The 21,266-nt window shown below is 29.0% G+C and overlaps 1 pseudogene; it reads left to right on the top strand.

Moving 5' to 3' along the window:
* The first annotated feature begins 7,587 nt into the window (after positions 1-7,587).
* LOC107027721 lies at positions 7,588-9,561 on the top strand (annotated as a pseudogene).
* The last annotated feature ends 11,705 nt before the right edge of the window (positions 9,562-21,266 follow it).

Below are 21,266 nucleotides of genomic sequence, written 5' to 3' on the forward strand. Positions count from 1 at the left end.
CGAAGTTCAGAGAGTCGATTTCAGTACCCAAATTTCAGAATTCTAAGTATTTTGGAACGAGACCCCCACGACGGTCCGTCGTGCCCATGACGGTTCGTCGTGGGATCCGTCGACTCAGCCAGTTTTTCCAGAAATAAAATCTGCTGCTCAAAACGACTAAACAGGTCGTTACACTTAACCATCACACGAGGGATTCAGGCAAAATTGAACTTTCACCACCACATGAGGGATCCAGGCAAAATCGAACAACTAACACAAAAACTCTAGCTATAGAATGCTAGTGCTCTCAATCCTATTCTTTTTCCTATTTCTTAATCCCTCTTTCTATGTCTCCTATCAATTTTTCTCCTTAATAACTTAATCCCCCCTTTCCAACTCTATTTTTTCTCACCACCCTAAAACTTTCTAACTGTGTTCTTCTTTTTTCCTTCTTCTTCCCCTTCTAAAACTTGATGCTTTTTTTTTTCATTTGATCCAAAGAGATAAATATATAGATGCAAGCTAGAGGGAAACAGTTGGAAAATTCAAACAATGAATTTGAATTTCTTTCCTCCTTTCGAAGGTAACAGTGGAAGGGATAGAGATTTCTGAGACAGGGGATGGGAAATCCCTGAAAAGGGGGGAAAAAGGAGACGGCGACATGTGCTGGCGCTAAGACTGGTCAACGGACCAGAACCGGTTCACCGGACCGGAACGTACCGGGATGGACCGGGACGGGATAAACGGGACGATATTTTTTGGGATTACGAAAATATAATTATTATTTTTATTTTTCTAAGTATAAATTAATAGTTTTTAAATTTATACTATAATTTTTTACTTAAGTTTATTTTAAAGATATTTTATTAATTTTTTTGTTGTTGTTAAGTTTGCAAGTAAAGTCTAATAAAGTTTTCAAAACTTAAATCTTTTGAAGTTTATACTTTATAAGTTATTACTTATATTCATTAATATTTATTTTATAAGTTATATTTATAACTTGTGTCTTGTAAATATTAAATAAATAAAATTTGTAATTTTGAAAAAATTAAATTGAAATAAGGATAAAACAATTACAAAAATTAAAAAATATCAATTTAACTTATTTATATTTGTAACAAATTACAAATTCGATTTACAACTATTAGTAGAGTACACAGTTTACGCAGCCACCTTCTAGAGAAGAGTTCTGTTTCAACTAAGTCTCGAATGTAATACTAATAGTTGTATAGTCCCGTAATTCCTTTTTGTAACTCAGCTATGGATTGATCGTAATCAACTTCTGGTCTTGGTAAAGCTCGTTGACGATCTTGAAGTTTGATGCCATCATCACTGGTGGGTAATTAATTTTAATATATAGAAATTATATAAAAAAAAATATAAAATATAAAATACAATTTATAGAAAATATAAATATAAATTATATAAAATATAAAATATAAAAAAATTAATACATATTAAGTAAATCGGGTCGGAATCGGACCGGATCGGACTGGAACCGGGATGAATCGGTACCGGTACACCGATACGAAATCACGATTCCGTCCCATTCCGTGTACCGGTTCAGACTATCCCATCCCGTAGGCAACCGAAATGGGACGAACCAGAACGAACTGGAACGGTACCGGAACAATACCGGTACGTCCCGTTCCGTTGACCAGTCTTAGCTGGCGCCGTTGCTTTTCCGATTTGTCTGGATCGTACGCTATTTTTTGGGAACAAGACGGGTACAGGGGTGTGGGGGTCGGTGTACACACTTTTTGTATGTATTGCCTTGATGGGCTGGGTTACTGTATTTTATAGGGAAATTTAGCTAACTATTCAAAAAAATCAATTTATTTAGTGATAATGTTCATACTTTAATAATGGTGCAACTTTCACATAGAGCAAATAAAAAAATTCATATTTGTATGCTATAACAAAGTTTGCATAATTGCGCTCCATAGCAAATGTAGAAACTGTATAATTCGCTATACATATACAGTCGAAGCAAATTGTATAAAACGAAGTGTATAAAACAAGAAAGAGAAATACACTTGGGTAGAGAACTGTATAAAAACGAATTCTATTATTATAAGTGTATAGAACGATTATGTACAATTTAAATTTGTCTAAAATGAGATAGAGAGAAAGACAAAAGAGACTTGACAAGGAATATACAATTGAATCGAATTGTATAAAACGAGAAAGAGAGAAATTAGATACAATTTGAAAATTGTATAAAACGAGAAAGAGAGAAAGACAAAAGAAACTGCGCAAGGGAGTATTTTTATTGTATAATTATAAGTGTATAGGACGAAAATATATGTACTTGCATGTTTATATACAATTTTCTCACGCTTTATACAAACAGAAACGCAATTTATACATTTCGCTTCTGTTTGTATAAGTGAGAAAGGCGAGGGTGGCGAGCGAGATTTGGGAGAGTGGCGAGCGAGATCTGAAAGATAGGAGAAAGGGGAACAAAAATATATGTATTTATACAATTTTCTCTGCTTTATACAATTAGAAACAATTTTTATACACTTGTGTTTGTATAAAAAGTGAGGAAGCGAGCGAGAGATTGGAGGAGAGTGGCGAGCGAGATATTTGGGAGAGAGGCGCCTGGCAATTTTTTGCAAACGTTTGCTATGGAGCACAATTAAATCAAACCCTAGCTACTCCATTTATTTTAGGTTATTAGTTTGCTATTATATACAATTTTTCCTTAATAATATTAGTAAACATGTCAAAATTGTCATTATTTTAAAAGTAAATAATTATTCTGATATTATTAATATTTTCTCTCTCATTATTTACACTCTTTTTTTCTATCATAAATTACACATTTTCCTATATTTATGTAATTGGATATATATTAATGATATTTTAAATTTTCTCTCTCTTTTATTAAGATTCTTATCAATTTCTCTCTATACCTTTATTACTAATCAATTCCACAACTTCCCAGATTTATTTTCACTTTTCTTACGCTTGGATTTTCACTCTCTCTAATCTTCTTCAAAATTAATTCTTCACAAATTTTTGAATTTTTCTATTATCTTTATTAATATTCAACTCATCAACTTCCCAGATTTACGCTTGGATTTTCACTCTCTCTCTCTAACCTTCTTCAATAGGCACACCTTCTTCAAAATCAATTTCTTCACAGATTCCCAAAATTTTCCTATTATTTATTAATAATCAACTCTTCAAGTTCTCAGATTTACGCTTGATTTTCACTTTCTCTCTCTAACCTTCTTCAAAATCAATTTCTTCACAGATTTCCGAATTTTCCTATTTTATATCATTCTCAATTAATTTCGTTTCAAGGTTTGATTTGGAGATTCACATTGATTTGGGTATTATGTTCATCATATTCCTTTTTGATTTACTTACTGATTTTAGTATTTTTTTTAAATTTTTTTTGTTTTGTTGTTGTTCTTAAATCATTTTTTAGGGTTTCATAATGCAAAATTCTCTCTTCAATGGACGCTTTCAAGAGAGTTACTAGAGATATTGGACAAAATAATCAAAGTTCTTCAGAGTTCTCATCGTTTAATTTTTTTTTACTCAAGAAATAAACAACAATGTAGGTTCCGCCTCTAAGTCTAAGGAGGATACACGACGGGAAAAAATGTCTGAACCTGTCGAGGTGCAAAATCACACAAATTCATAACCATGAAGTTGAAGAAGACCAATTTTTTGAAGAAGAGGTATTTTTTTTTGCATGTGTTGTGTATTGCATGTTTAGTTTAATTTGTTTAGTAATTTTTAAGATTCACAAAAATAAATGTTACAATGAGTTTGGAAGTGTATATGAAATTTTTAGTCTGTTATAGTTACTATGTATTTTTGTATTGAATTTTTTTTAAAATGTCATATATTTATTGTATTTTGTGTTCTGTTTTTTTTTTGTGTGTGTGTGTTAGTTGTCAATGTAATACATTTTATGAGTTTGATTGTGTATTTACTATTATCGTATACATTTGTAAGTGTATATGAAATTTTCATCTTGTTATTGTTATTATTATTTTTTTGTATTTTCATAGTTCTATTGTTTTTTGTATTCACTGTTATAGTTAGCATGTATTTTTGTATTTAATATGTTTATTGTATTTTGTGTTCTGTTTTTTTTTGTCAATGTAACATATTTTATAAGTTTAATTGTGTATTTACTATTTTCGAATAGATTTGTAAGTGTATATGGAATTTTTATTATGTTGTAGTTATTATTTATTTTTGTATTTTATAATTTTAATGTTTTTGTATTCATAGATTCGGAAGTGTATATTGAATTTTGTTGATGTTTTAGTCAGTATGTATTTTTGTATTTCATAGTTTTATTGTATTTTTGTATCCATAAATTTTGGAATTATATATTGTATTTTGTATTATGTCAGTATATATCCATAAATTCATTTTGTATTCTGTTTTTTTGTGTGTTAGTTATGTCAATGTACCACAGTTAGTATTTATTTTTGTATTTCATAGTTTTAATGTTTTTTGTATTCATAAATTTGGAAGTATATATCGAATTTTGATGTTGTTTTAGTTAGTATGTATTTTTATATTTCATAGATATATTGTATTTTTGTATCTATAGACTCGGAATTTTATATTATATTTATTATATCTAATGTATTTTGCATTCTATTTTTTTTTTTGTGATAGTTATGTCAATGTACCACATATTAGTAACCATATGTGTTTTTTTTGGTATGTTGTTGTAACTGTGTTGATGTTTTATTTATTATCATATTATTTTGTTATGTTATTTTAGTATTATTTTATTTTAGAATTCAATATGCAAGGGGACTTCTTATGCTTGCAAAAAACTACCATAAAATGCACCCCACATTCACTGTATAGTAAACCATGACATTAAATCCAAGTTGACTGACAAGCTTACACCGGAGCAGTATAAACATTTTTATGAGAGTACGTGTTTTGGTCAGTATATGAAAATCAGAAAATGTTTTGGGCAAGGTCAAATTCACAGGTGCTGTATGTCACTAGAAGTAGAAGCTAGTAGTAATCTGTCTCTTGTAATCAAAGTCAATGGAGGAGCTATTTTAAAGTTCACAATTCACACGTTTGCGCTCATTACTGGATTAAACTGTGTTGGTGTTGTAGAGGATTTCATGTCTAACACAGAAGAACCTAACCGACTTATTGTTCAGTACTTTGGTGGTAATGAGATCATACGTAGATCTGATTTGTTCGATAGGTTTAATGGTAAAGTTTGGATTGACAATGATGATGATGCGATTAAGTTTGCAATATTATATTTCATTCATATGTTTGTGTATTCTGGCGAGAAGAGATCATTGTGAATTACTAGAATTCACTTTGACTTGGTTGAAAGTGGTCGGTATATGCATTATCCTTGGGGCAGAAAAGCATTTGAGTGGTTGCTATAGAGTATCAACAAGATTTTGACTACTGATGGTCAATATTATAGAATATGTGATATGACTGTTGTCCTTCAAATATGGATATACGAGTGCATAGGTAAGCATCAGACGAATTTTGCACGGAAAATTAGTGATCGTATCCCCCGTATTCTAAACTGGCAAACAGTAGGAGCAAAACCCGAATTCAAAATGTTGATGAAAGACACATTCAATGATGGTAATAGAGAGGTATTTTATATAATTCAAGAAATTGTACCCCCGTAATTGTATTGATTCGATGTATATATTTTATTATGTTAATTATTCTGTTTACTATCATGTTCAGATTAAATGGAAGAATGTTGTCCCTTCTCTGATGAAAATTGTTGTTCTACAATTGCCTCCTGAAGGTGTTGAATAATCAACTGAACGTGTTCAAACAGAGCCACATCGTGATATTGATGAACAAGCACTTTCTGGACAGAATTCATATGATGATTTTGTCAACTCACCTCCATCTTCAATGAAGGTTACAGGTAAAAGAAAAAAGGGGCAATCAGTATCACCTGCTAAAAGGGTACGAAAAAAGGACTCAAATATCGCAGATCAAATGGAACGGAATGAAAAGATTGATCCAGTAGCGAAACGGAATGTGAAAAAAGTTGCGCTTCGAAAAGTTGTGCGGAAGAAACAAAAATTGTGTTCTAAGAAGACAACCACTCGCACTTATATGCCAACAAAGGATTCTCAAATACCATCTGTAAGTGTGTCTCATGAACAATTCATGAGGAAAAAACTCTCTAAGTTACGAAAGGAGGTATATATTGTTTATACTTATGTTTTTTCAATATATTTATTCAAATTATTGCAATCTGTAAAATTTACACATATTGTAACTGTTTCAGGTTAGAGAAGAGTTCAAAGACATATGAAGGTTGATAAATGATAATTTTAATATCATTATGTCTACTTTGAAGGTGAAACAATATGCTCAATTGTTATTTTTAAAATTATTTTTATTCTTTTTATTTTTGTGAATACTCTGTTGTAATTTAATATTTTCAGGACAAAAAAAATAATGATATTGCTGGTCAAGAATCACAACCTCTTACAAGATCAATTTTATCAGAAAATCAAAATCAGGTAGACACAACTCATTTTGAAAATAATAGTTTATTCTGTTTGTATTCTGTATGTTGTAATATATTTATGTTTAATATTTTTTTTCTATATTTCTAAGTACTTTATTTTTTTATTCATAGTGATTAAATATATGTTGATTGTTTTTGTATCAAATATATTTTCAGAACAACATAAATAATCACAATGCTGCTCAAGGACCACAACATTTTACAAGTCCAATTGTATCAGAAAATGAAAATCAGGTAGAGACAACTCATTTTGAAATAAAGATTATTATTTTTGTATTCTATTTTTCTTACTACGTTTATGTTTAATATTAATTTGTATTTGATATGTCGTTAATACTGTATTTCATTATAACTATTTTTTATCTATATGTTGACTATTTTTGTATCAAATATCTACATGGATTGAAGGGACTTTTTAATGATGAGAAGACGGAGTGTGATGAAAACTCAAATGATGGCAGCAAGGAAGTTTTCCAAGTATGTTCATTATAAATTTTGTATTTTTTATATGGTTTACCGATATTTTTTTATTCAATCTCCTTTTTTTGAAGGATCATTCAATTTTTGAAAATTCAAATCTGAGAGACATCGATATTGTTGGGGGTGCTGATAAACAAGTATGTTGGTTAACTCGACATATTTATATAGTGCAGTTGGGAATATTTTGATTATTGTTTATAATTAACATTTTTATATTTTTAAAGGTTGATTGTGTAAATTCCCCTGTGCGTAATCTGATCACTGTAGATGCTGATTTTAGTTCGTCAAAATCAATAATCCCAAGTGTATGTTTTCTACGTGTCTAAAATAATTACTTTTATTGTTATTAGTATAATTTGCATTTGAATAATGTTACTTTTTTATTAACTACAGATACCTCAACCATCATTTGTACTTGACAAACCCAAAAAAATAAGTACGCTTGTTTTTGAAGGACAACATGATTTTCCATATCAAGATGACAATGATGAAGAGGATCAGTTCATATTTCCTACCCCTATTCAGTCTATTGTTCCCATGGAAGGGTCACAACAATCACAGTTTGAGTTGGATGATTCTCTTATGCCAAGTCTCAGTGACATAAAAAGTATTTGTGTTATTGACAATACCATTAATGCAGAACAGAGCATTATCATGCACATTCAAACCACAAGCAATGACAACTCAAATATGCAAAAACAGGCTAGCATGGAGAGTCAGAACAAAATAAGTCTTGTTCACACACCATTACCTGCGTAGAGAATTAGACGTCCATGCCCTTTCAATACATCCCCATATCTGACATCGTTCGGCTCATCTGCAGGTATAGAGACATAACAAATTTTAATGTATTTTAAATCTGATTTATATATATTTATTCTAATTTTTGTATACGGTATGTTAATTTTTAATTTAATATTTACATCAGGTACTTCATCGGTGCAACCAATTATTTTTGAACTGAAACACCCGTTCATCTTTGATCTTATTTCTGGCAATCGTGATATCATTATGTGGGATGCACACCGGTGATGGAATCGCGAAGGTCTTCTGCAAAACATGAGAACAAGTAAGTATTTAAGACGCATAATAATATAAAAAATTTGTATCCTGTATTATGTATTCTCCATTTTTTTAGTTATGATATGTTTTTTTAAGTATTCATGATTATTATTTTATTTTGAGGTTGTTTTGCATAATTAGTTATTAATCTGAATCATTTTTTTACTGTATTCTGAACATGTTCGTGTATTTTCAATTAATCAACTTATTGAATGCTAATGTACGTTGTATTATAAATTGACAGAAATAACTCATATATTGTTCGTTAATCTTTTTAAAATTCTGTATTGTAATAACATTACAGATCTTGATTTGTTGTTATGTATGTTACTCTGAATTCTGGTGCATATTTTCACAAATACATTAGATACCTATATAATTTTTATGTTTTATCACACAGTTGTATTATTATTATTATGTTGTATTCAATATAAAATTTTAGCAAATTATATACCTTTTATTTTTTGTGTATTTGTTTAGACGTCATGATCAAGATCGATACAAAAAGGGTAAAGCACGCATTCCAGTCCCATTTGACTTTGGTGTTGATATTGTAGACAATAAAAATTGGTTCTACAATTTGTACTCAAAAGGATAATTGTTGAATGATTCGGTAAGTAACAACTGTAGTTATTTAGTTATTCTTCGTTTTTTTATTGTTATCTAATGATTATTTATTTTTTATTGTTCAAAATATCAATGTTATCTTCTATTATTTGAGAAAGAAAGTCAAGTATGATGTTGACAACAGGTATAAATACACAACTGTGGATTGTGTGTTTACGTCCAAAATTTCATCAATTTGGAAGAAGTATGAAGATTTAGATAGTGATGTCTACTGCGCTAATGAAGAACATTTTATAGGTGATTACATTAGAGAGTATTAAGTTCATGCAGGCATTTCGTGGCATTTGGTGGATCACGTATTTATTCCTGTAAATGTAAAGAAAAAATTTCATTGGACATTGGCGGTACTCTCTCATAATGATAGACGTGTATACGTCTATGATTCTTATAGAGCGTCAGGTCATGATGCAGCAATCAGGAAAGAGGTTACCAAGTTGGCTCAACTCATTCCCCTTAAGTTGACTATGTATGATTATTACAAGAACAGAGGTTTAGATAGATCTGTTAGTCAAGAAGAGAACGAGTTATTTGATATAGTTTTCATAGACAACATACCTCAACAGACCGATGACAACTTGTAAGTTGTATTAATTTTAATTCAGTATTTCATTTTTATTTGTATTTGAATTTTAATTTTATATTCTCATGTTTTATCCAGGGATTGTGGTATCTATATGCTTGCTTTTGCCGAGTGGTTGTCTTATGGTCAAGGAAATCCAAGTGGTACATTTGACGTAATGTTTTTAAGGTCAATATATGCTGCACTTCTTTGCAATTATGCTAAGCAAAAGCAAGATAACGGATCCATTAGTGACACTGAGGCACCCCATAGGCATACCATGCCTCAATCTGTTCGTGTTGTGTCTGCTCCAATTGAAATACAGTAGTTGTGCTTTTGTTGAAGATACTTCTTCGTGTTTTAAAACTACTTAATTTATGTTTCATCAACTTTTATGTTGCTGTATATTTTGCATACTTATCATTTTGATTAACTTTTATGTAGCAGATAATTCTGCATACTTATCATTTTGATTAACTTTTATGTAGCAGTTTATTCTTCATACTTTTCATTTTGATTTTATGTATATATATTATGTTAGTTGATTCCATGTGTTGTATTTTGTATGTTGTATCCATCGTTATAAAATTGTTGTATTACATTATATACATTGACATATTTTTCATTATGTTGTGTATTCATTACATCACATTGCTTGTAGTTGTATTGTTTGTATTAAAATCTAATTTATTTTCAAATGTGTTCACATTAGTTATATTATATAGTGTCAAATATATTTGTTTATGAACATTAAATCACAGTTTCTCAAGTCATATTTTTTAGTGTTCTTGCATATACATATACATATTGAATTCTCAGCTTATTCATATACAGTGTGATAGAGAATAATATGGAGTGAGCTATCAAATGATTTTGTATTTCATTAGAAATAATATTTTTATGTATTCTATTTTTCTTAAATCAACGACTTTATTTTATTTTTTTTGTTTGATTTTTGTTTACTTTATTTTTTAAGAACGTTTAAGTTATATATTAGAAATACAAAAATTTTATTAGGATACAAGTATATACGAGCAAACGAATATATTTTGATAAAATATTATTCATTGAACATTATTAAAACATCAAATACAAATATCAAAGGATAAACGATTAGTACAAACACATGTAAATTTATTTTTCAAAACAAAATCAAACATATCTAACTATTCAGTTTGTGGTTCATTCCTGCATGATCGCCTATTATGTCCCTTTTGACCACAAGTACTACAAGAATTCTTGTTCTTCTTTCCATATAGCTCATTGTACGTCTTATCACGAAACTTTTTTGGAGGCCTACCAGGTAGTTTTTTGAACTTTGGAGGCTTAACTATTTCATTCTCTACATATGCAGGCACATTCCAATCTTGTCAATCAGGTAATGGATTGATTGGATTAGCATATGTAACAAGTAATGTATTTGGCTTGTAAAGGTCAGAACAATACGGTTGAGGATCAAGAAATTTCTTCTTTAAAATAGCCCAAGCGTGCGAACATGGTATTTCTTCCACTTGAAATCTCCTACATGTGCAAGTTTTCCTTTCAAGAAAAACAATAAATGTTTCCCCTTCATAACGAACACTGTGCACATAATTACTTGTTGCAACTACCTATTACACAAAGTTAAAAGGAAGTTAAATCATAACAATTATACAATCTTTACTTTTTACTGGATGAAATGCAAAATACAACACTTTTATGGAAGCATAAACATACTGTCATACGCAATGAAAGTTCTTCATTTTCAGCGAGCATTTCTTGTGCTTTACCACAAAGTGTCGTGAATGTATTAGAAGCAGAATATGGTTTTTGAAATTTCATCGACCAAACATTTGTCTAATTTCCTCAAGAAAATCATATATAGGTGATTCTCTTGCTTCCACAAGGCATGCATTTATGCATTCAACTATGTTTGATGTCATCACAGTGCCTCGATCAACTCTTGCATACACTCTTGCCCATTTGTCATAACCAACCAATTTCAAATAATTCTTCACCCTAATATCAACATGTTCTACTTTTTTCATCAGTTCATTAAATTCAGAATGTTTGTAAGCCTTTGCCATTGCATAAAACATTTCTGAAAGACTGTCATGTGACTTTTTGTAAAGTGTCTTCACGTTCTTTCAAAGATGAAACGTGCAAGCATAATGTGGTATATTGTATATCCTCAAAACTGCTTTTATAATACTCTCGTTTCTGTCGGATACAACACACATTTTATCCTTTAAACCATGAGCTTCTCTAAACTATTCCAAAAACCAAGTCCAAGATGCATCATTTTTCAAATCAATAATACCGTATGCTAGGGGCAATATATTTCCTGAATATACACAATGCAAACATTAGGATACATATCGGCAAATACAAAAAATACATTTTTAGTGAATATAATACTGTGCGTAATTCTTTATAAAAATATAAATATCTAATAGTTACCTGCTCCATCCAGTGTGCTTGCAGACATAAATGTGCTATTATAAGTCCCCCTGAGATGGATGCCGTTTACTACAACTATTGACTTACAACTTTCAAAACATTTTATGAAAGGAAATAAAGCTATAAAGACATATAGAAATTCATTTCCTTCCGTCTTTCTCATTCTTATATGCGATCCAGGATAAGTGGTGTCCAATATATATAAATAACTGGGTAATTTACTATATGAATCAGACGATGTCCCCCTTAATGTATTTATTGCATTTTCCCTAACATTCCATGCCACAGAGTAGGATACATCTACGCCAAGTTCGAGTCTAACATCAACTTGTATGTCTTTCGGCGTCAACTTTCTTTTATGATCAACTAGCTTGGGCTTTATTATACCTCCAACAAGACTGCTTGTTGCTTGTCTATGACTATACACCTTATCTTTTAATGGACATGTATGCTCATCTACAAACTTTCTAATTCTAAACATTCCTGATTGATGTTGGAAGCCTTCATTATCCATCCACAATTTTCAGATACACAAACAAGTGTATAACTGCTCGAATTATAAAAGAAAATAAACAAAACAAATTAATACATGATATTATATGGAATAATTACTATAACAACAAAAGATAAAATCTATATAAATACAAAATACCTTACTAAACTTGATCTTTATGTCTTTCACTGAAATCTATCATCAATGGCATATTTCATCATCACAACTTTCAAAGTACGTTTATTCTTAGAAACTTGATCCTCAATGTCTTCTTTACGATTCATATTGCAGACAATAGAGTTACTTAACTCAGTACTGATTAATGGTGCACTAATAACTATTGCTTGGTTATCAGTAGTACTTCCTCCGTTTATACTACACATGTCAATATCTTCTTCATACTGATTTCTACAATTTATATCACGATCGTTCACAAATACAGTTACACAAATGGGCTACTTTGCGAATTCTCGAGCTTCTTTCTTCAATGAGACATATACTTTCATTCCATATCGTTGTGTATCTCCAAAGGTGCAATGCTACCTTCTATTTTATACTTAAGTTTCAATTTGTTATACATCAAATCTACCCCAATCTGATTAGCAACTTCATCAACTAAATCTTTATATGATGCATATTCTTTAATCATAATTGTCTCAGTTATATAATCAACATAGCAATTATCTTAAGTCCAATGTCCAGAATGCTTTATTATAAAACTAATGCTTTCCATATATACTTTCTAGTAAAAAAAAATCACATAGTCAATACTAGATATGAAAATAATGACATTACCATTAATTTGTATCAAGAATACAAAATAATAAAGTTACAATAGTAATTCAAATAAACGATTCGAACATTATTACTTGTCTAAACAATTGATGCATCAAATACGTATTTTGTTGGATATATAATTTCGTATACAAAAGTTAAAAAAATAATTTCAAATCAGAATACTATTTATATATATCAATACAAAAGTTAAAGATAATTGCATTGATTAAAATATATAATAATTCAAAACGCAAATACATACGAATAATTATTATACAAACAAAATCGCATCAAATCACAAACAAATACAAAACATATAAGGATTAATTAACTAAAACATACCTGACTTTCGACTTTTCGTTTGTGTTTATTTTTCAAAAATCGTTTACCCAGTTTATTCTCAAAAACAATAAACTCGCAATAATTTATTTTTTTTGGATGAATATCATGAATAATGGGCGGATATATCATTCAGATTTTGAAAAAATTGTAACTGATGTAGGAGTTTTAAGCATCTGTTACTTTTTATAATTTTTCTCTCCCCTAAATAGCTCCAGTTTGTTATATAATTATGTATTCTTTTTAATTAAACAAAATAATTAAAATATAATTAAAATACATAATAAGGTAAAATTTTGACATTATCACTAAATATCGAAAGTGTTGACACTATACCCTATTAAATACTAAAATAATGTCATTTTAAAAAATTTCCCTATTTTATATGCTGAAAAATAATGGGAATGGGTTGTTGATTGTTGGAAATGGATATGGGCTGAAAATTGGGAATGTTGGGCTGCTAAAATTTATTTAAGAAATGGAGAAGTGGGCTGAAATTTTGAAATGAAAAAGCCCAAATGGGTTTAAAGTGCGGTAAGGAGAGATGTGAGATTGGGATTTAACAAATAGCCGAATTGAGTTAAATTGACTAATTTGACTAAGTCCTAAATATGACGAATTAATATTAATTAATTAATTAACGAGTTTCTTAATCTTAACAAAAAATTAAAAATTTAACTTTATCATAAATTAATAACTAAAAAAAATATATGCCAACTTAAAATAAACTAATTTAATAAAATACTCAACTAAAATAAAATCTTTTGAGATGGTTTTCGAATATTCCCAAAATATATTAATTATATATAATTATATAGAACATATAAATTATTTAAAATTATGAAAAAGCGACGTAACTATTTAAAATAACTTAAAAACTATATTTATTATTATATTTTTATTTTGAAATTCTTGTAAAACTAATTATTTTAAATCGTTTGAAATTTAAGAAACTCGATAATTAATTTATATATTGGAGGGCCAAAATTGAATGTCAACACTAGTTATACCACATAGACGAAATACAGTAAGAATTTTCCATATATGATGTTATGACTTAGATTATTGTGAGAATGTAGCAATTAGTATAGGTTGGGCATTGGATAGTGGGTTGGGATTAAGTAGTACATCTATTATAGGTAGAAAATTGTATTAAATACAAGTAATCAAGACGAGGTGTATATGTGGAAAATTGGATTAAATAAATACAAGTATTCAAGAAGAAGAGGTGATGTATATGTATATGGGATTTTAATATATTAAATAATTATATAGGAGATAACAATTAATATTTTCTTATAAGAAATTTCTTTCAATATTATTAGAATATCTTCATGCGGCTTTATTAATGGAAAAAATGGTAAGAAAATTCCTATCTTATTAATTTTTATCAAAAAGATTTCACATTTTAAGATAAATTTTTGCAAGAAAATTCGCAAGTAATTTAAATGTGAAATATCATTCCCTAGGTAAATTATTTGGAGATTTTTAAATTCGTACGAAATAATTACCTAGGAAGATTTTATCATCGGATTCTTTTTGGCAGAAAAATCTGTAGGAAAGTCCTGCAATTTCCATTTACAATCCCTAGGAAAATTCCCAAGTAATATACACTTTTCTTGTAGTGAATTGGACATCCTTCGTCGGAAAAAAATATTGTATATACAAGTAAATGTTACACGAAGTAGTTAAATAACATATTTTGGACACTTTTAATACAATAGTTATTGTAGCCCAATTATTTTAGACCTTTTTAATGGGTTCTTTAACACCTTGAATGAGTTGGTAATCGTGTGTTTGAATCTCACTAGCAACAATTTTCTTACCCTTCTAAAAAGACCTTCTGTTCACTAGCAACAATTTCGCAAGACCTTTTGTTGTGCGATTTTCGGACACCCTTTTTGAAATTTCTGGTTTCGCTACTGCATTCTGCCTATAGCAAGGCCTACAAGGGGTAGAGTGGCTCGAGTCGAATCATGATCGAACATGAGGCCTTAGTTAAAAAAATAAAGTTACACATTATCAACTATAACTTTTGGCATGATGGTAAACACTTGATCCTAACACAAACAAATTATAATAGAATAATAATAATTTTCGTATTTGCTAAAAATACAAAAAATTTAATATTTTACCATAAATAAGATAATTTATTGCCAAGAAATATCTATACAACTTGTAACTACTGATTTTTTTTTAAAAAAATCATTTCATTCTCGAAACTTCATGCATAATTGGAGTATAATAATTTTATATGGAGACCTTAGTATCATTAATGACTATATTACAAGCCTAGGGGCAGATCTAGAATATGTCATCTGACCTTGATGAACCGAGCTAGTAATTTTCATTTAGATATATATACTTAGTTGGTTCTTATGTTTCTGTAAAAATTCTATATAGTTAAATTGTAATTTAGAAATATTAATATAAATATTGATAAAATAATTTTGCATAGAGTCAGGATTACTATTTGTTATATAAATCCACAAATAAAGTAATATTTATAATACTTATTAAGTTTGACTTCAAATAAAATATGACTAGCTAAATAGAAATAGATAAATTTTTCTAATAAAACACAAAAAAATATAATAATATTTCAACCAGTGAAAAATGAACACTTGAAAAAAAAATCATGAAACTTATGACGTATATGGGCTACGCTCCGTTGGGCCGATCTGGCCTAATATGTGATTTAATAGGATAAGACTTAGATTTTTGAAGCCCATTTAAGAAAAGAGGTTTTTAGTCTGGCTAGACAAGTCTGCTGGTTTGTGGGGTTTGATCAATATAGGTTGGGCCAGGTCGTGGGCTAAATAGAAAAATGTAATAATTATTATTCAAAATATCAAAATGTCAATATTTTAAAAAATAATTTGTATCCAAATATTATTATTTTTCTTTCTTTTTATTTCTCAAAACAGTCCAACATTGCACCAATTTCTACACCATTAACCGGTAAAAAAAAAACATTCACTACCCCGTATCCTTTTATCTAGGTTTTAACACAGACAATTTTCTCCCATTTTTCGTGTTTTCACCCAGTCGCGGACCCACACCATACGCTGGCGGTGCACGTGCACCCGATAACTTTCGAAAAAATCATATGTATATACGTATATCTATTTTGAAAAACTGGTAGAAATTAAGATATAGACAACAGTACGCTCATAAAAAGCATAAAAGTACCCTAGTGCAATTGGTAAAGCTAGAGTTACCAACCTCTAGGGTTTGAATCCCACTTAAGCTTATTTTTATTTTAAATTTAGCTTAGACCTTATATTTGAGCTATGTTTATATTAATACTCCCAAAACCTTCAAATCCTGGGTTCGCCTCTGTTTTCACCTATTTCTCTTTTTTCATATTTTTGCCAATGTTCAAGAAAAACTAACTCTCATTTTCTCCCAATTTATTTAAGAAATCTCTCAATCAATTCAAAAATCTCTCAATTAATTCAAGAAATGTCACAATTGATAAAGGTAATTTCTAAGTCACCAATTATATAGTGAGATTTATATCACCAATTATTTTGGATTTTGGATTTTATGTATTACAAATTTTTATTAAGGACATTGTATATCTTTCTTTAGTTTGTAGTCATTCCAATAGGTATGCAAATGAATTTGTATTTTTTAAGCATAGATGTATTCTATTTTTTTCACAATCAATGTGTATTTTCTTTAGTATATTTTATCCTCCCTCAACAAATTGTATTACTTTCAGAATCTTGTATCCTTATCTCTTTCACAAGTCATTTTGTGTTTTTAAGAATATTGTGTCCTTCCTCAATAAAATGTATTATTTTCACCATGTATGCTATTTTTTTCTCCAGAAACTTGTGTACTTTCAAAATCATATTCATATGTAATGATTAGATTATATAGGGATACAATCAATAATATTTTTGTAATACAAATTAAAAAAAAAGTATTTGACAGTTATATAATATAATATTTTTATTTTTTATTTTTTATTATATAATACAATTTTGTCAGTGAGATACAATTTTTAGTTTTCACGATGAAATTAAAATATCAATTTTAGTTTGTGGTAAAGTAATACCAATTTTAATTTGAAAGGTAAAGTGAACACATAAAATGTAAAAGTTATTGGTAGATAATTACAATGAAAACATAATAAACAAGAAAGTTAAGGAATGATTAAGATCTTGATAAAAGAGAAAAATGGAGATTGAAAAAGTTGATCCATTTGAAATTGTAACTGATGAGAATTTTAAGTAATATGTTTCTTTTCTAAAATATTATTTTCCTTGATTTTCTCCTTTCATGTTATTAAATAATTTTATTACAAATCAAACAAATAAAAAGTACATAAATCATATACATAACAAATTAAAAGATTGACATTTTAAATAAATATTAAAAATGTGACTAAGGAATCCTAAATGTCAAAATAACATAAGTCCAATCTCAAATTGAAGTCTATTTAAATTTCTAAATGTTAAAATTTAGAATCATTAAACGTGATGTATTGTATCAGCAAGATAATCATTTAGCATTGATGAACGTGTGTTCTAACCAAACATAGAAATTGCATCCATCATGAAAATATCTGAACACTTGTTGCTTACGAATACAGTTTGCGTGATTTTTCTTAAACTAATGATATTTTTGTGTATACATTTAAATATTTTGCTTAGTTCTTAAATTTAGTTATTTTCTAAGTTTAACTAATTAATATTGCATACAAACGCTAGATGAAAATGTTAAGACAACCTTACCACAACCTTATTCATATGTGCTTGATGAAGATGACATGTTGGTGTTGTATACGCCATAAGTTTCATGAATTTTTTTTCAAGAGTTCATGTTTCATTAGTTAAAATATTGTCATATCTAGTTAGTGTTTTCTTGAAGAAAATAGGTTAACATTTCTATTTAACTAATTATGTTTTAACTTGAAGTCAAATTAATAAGTATTATAAATGTATTTAATTTGTGGATTTATATAACAAATAGTAACATTAACATATGTAATATTGTTTTGTCGATACTTATTTTAATATTTTAAAATTATAATTTAATTTAAAAAATTATAAAAAAATATACTTTTAAAAATGTGGACTGACCCGACAAGGGCCACAACCCATGTACAAATGAGTTGGGCGTCTGTTTCTTGCCCACTAAATAAATGGGTTAGTCCGGTCTAACCCGTCAAAATCCAAAGCTTGTATGGACTTAAGTCAACCCATATTGACTGCTTTAATTTTGTTGTCTTGTCCTTTTATTCTTGGTTTGAATTTTAACTAATAAAATAAAATAAAAGCATTTCTTAAGAAAATATACAAAATTCATTTCAGTAAATAGATAATACTACTTGTTATCATAGATTTTAAGCTCTAAAAAGATGTTATTTATCAAATAATAAAAGGAACATTTAAAAAAAATTGAATTTAACCAATTACAATGTCCAAACCTTTTCTTTTCAATTATTAATTACTATTCTACAAGTTATTTAATTTAGATATAAAATATTCTTATCTTGATGAACAATTTTTTAAGTTTATCCAAGCATGTTATGCTTTGGAGATACCAATATTTCTGTCCTTGATCAGTAGCTTCTTCTCAATGCACACATAAGTCAAGCTTCATTTCTCTTTGTTTTGCAAGCAATAACAAGGAAACGTCATATTTTACTATTCTAGTATAAAAAGATTAAAATCTACTGTGATTGACCTAAATTAATTATTAATAATTAGAAGTTCTTGGACAACTTTTTAATATATTTTCCAGAAATTAATCCCCAATTATTTTCTTACAAATTATTGGACATTAAGAACTTCAAATCGTTTCAGCCAAATGAGGTTTTAAATTATTTTGGTTGGATGTCAAATCATTTCCTTATCAAAATTGGAGACTAAATTTACAAAATCTCTCTTAATTGTGGTTAAAGTTAGTCATTTACTTACCAAAATTGGAGACTAAATTTACAAAATATGTCCCTTAACTATGCTTAAAGTTAACCATTTCCATACCATAATTGGAAACTAATCAAAATCTATCCCATAGTTATAGTTAACGTTAATCATTTTTCATTATAAAAAACTGCATATATGGTATATTTGATTCAATCAACAAGTAGAAGAGTTATATTTGATCTTTCTTATGTGTGATTTTGTTTTTTTACTTCTTTGATTCTTAACCAATTTAAGGTGAAAAATGAGGGTGCGTACTCGGTGAGTTAAAGTTGTGCAGATAATTGGGATCTTAAATATCTCTATTATATATCTATTTGCTTGTTATTATATGAGTTTTTCGTCCTATAAAATTTTTTGTTTTAATTTTTTACTTTGAAAATATGAGAAACAAAATAAGTGTGAATGGAATAAAAGGAAAAATGTAAGAAAAAATTTAAAAACAATTTTCTTGCATCCCATATTGAAATTTATTTTTGTATTTGTGAAAAAAAAATCCAACACACCCATAGTAGTTTTTACCAGAAGAAAACTAAAAAAAAAATTTGATAGTTAAAAATAATAAATTCAAATTAGCCGTCGAATTAAAAAAGAAAAAAAAATCACGTATATCATTAAACTTTGGGAGAAAGGTCAAGTATACACCTACATAAAAAAAAAAATTCATGAAGAAATTAAGATCAACTTTTCACTTTCATTAGTTTAAAAATGATACATTTAAGTCATTTATGTAACATAAAAGTTATTGGAGTCATATTTTTTAACAAGTGATATATGAACTCCAAATAACAAAGCTAAAAGAAATTTAATGCAATTTCCCAAAATTAAATAAAGCAAATGTGACTCAAATAATGGTTCCTTCTAAAAAACTATCACGATTCAAAAATAAACGTGATGGCATTCATCTTATCCCACCAAGATGAGTCAGCGTAAAACTCAACTATTACAATAAAATGCGAAAATTCTATAATAAACTCAAAAATATCCCCGAAATCTGGTTGTCACGTGTATAAGCCTCTAAAGTATTACATTTGAATCAAAAGAAAATACAAGTCTCATATGACATTGTTTCTAGAGTAGAACAAAATCATAAACAGGAGTAAGAAAGTCTGCTGAGATGACAAACAACTACCTCACAATTCTCCAAGGAGCCTCGAAAAACTAGAGAATATATCACAAAGGTCCGGCTGGTAACCTACAAAAAAAATATTGTAAAAGCAAAGAGTGAATACCAAACCATACGGTACTCAACAAGTAAACCTTTAAACACAAGTTAAGGGGATGAAATACGGGTACTCCTACCACCCCAACCAAACCTCCACAACTACAACTTGCATAAAAATCAGCCCAACCTAACAGCTCACAGTTTACATAACACATAGCTCAACAATACCACTTAGACAAATTACATATCCTCCACAACAACATTTTGACAAATTACATATCCTCCACAACAACACTTTGTCAAATTACATATCCTCCACAACAACACTTTGACAAATTATATATCCTCAACAACAACACTTCAACAAATTATATATCCTCAACAACATGACTTCAACAAATTACATATCCTCAACAAAAAGCTCATTATTCATCAATCACAAGTTCCGCAGAAAGGCATTCACAAGATCAGTAAAATACAATATCAAGTTCACTAATGATAAGTATGTGCAATGCAATGGAATACAATGTCAAGTATAATGATCCATGTCTGACTTAGTGACATATCTCTCCATGCATCCATCGCGGCGAGCGATACGATCCTCGATAATAGTAACCATCGCGGCGCGCAATACGTCCCTCAAAATATAATATCCATCGTGGCGCGCGATACGTCCCTCAAAATATAGTATCCATCACAGTGTGCGATACATCCCTCGAAATGTGGTATCCATCGCGTCGTCCGATACGTTCCTCGAAATGAAACATCCTCTTATCACATAACACTTATCACAATCATGTTTCAGAGCCAATGCAAATGACATATTTTACATAAATAATGAGGAGATAACCATTTTCATAACAAGGTTCAGTTCACAATAA

This window comes from Solanum pennellii, chromosome 8 (assembly GCF_001406875.1).
Source record: "Solanum pennellii chromosome 8, SPENNV200".
In the NCBI taxonomy this organism is placed as follows: Eukaryota; Viridiplantae; Streptophyta; class Magnoliopsida; order Solanales; family Solanaceae; genus Solanum; species Solanum pennellii.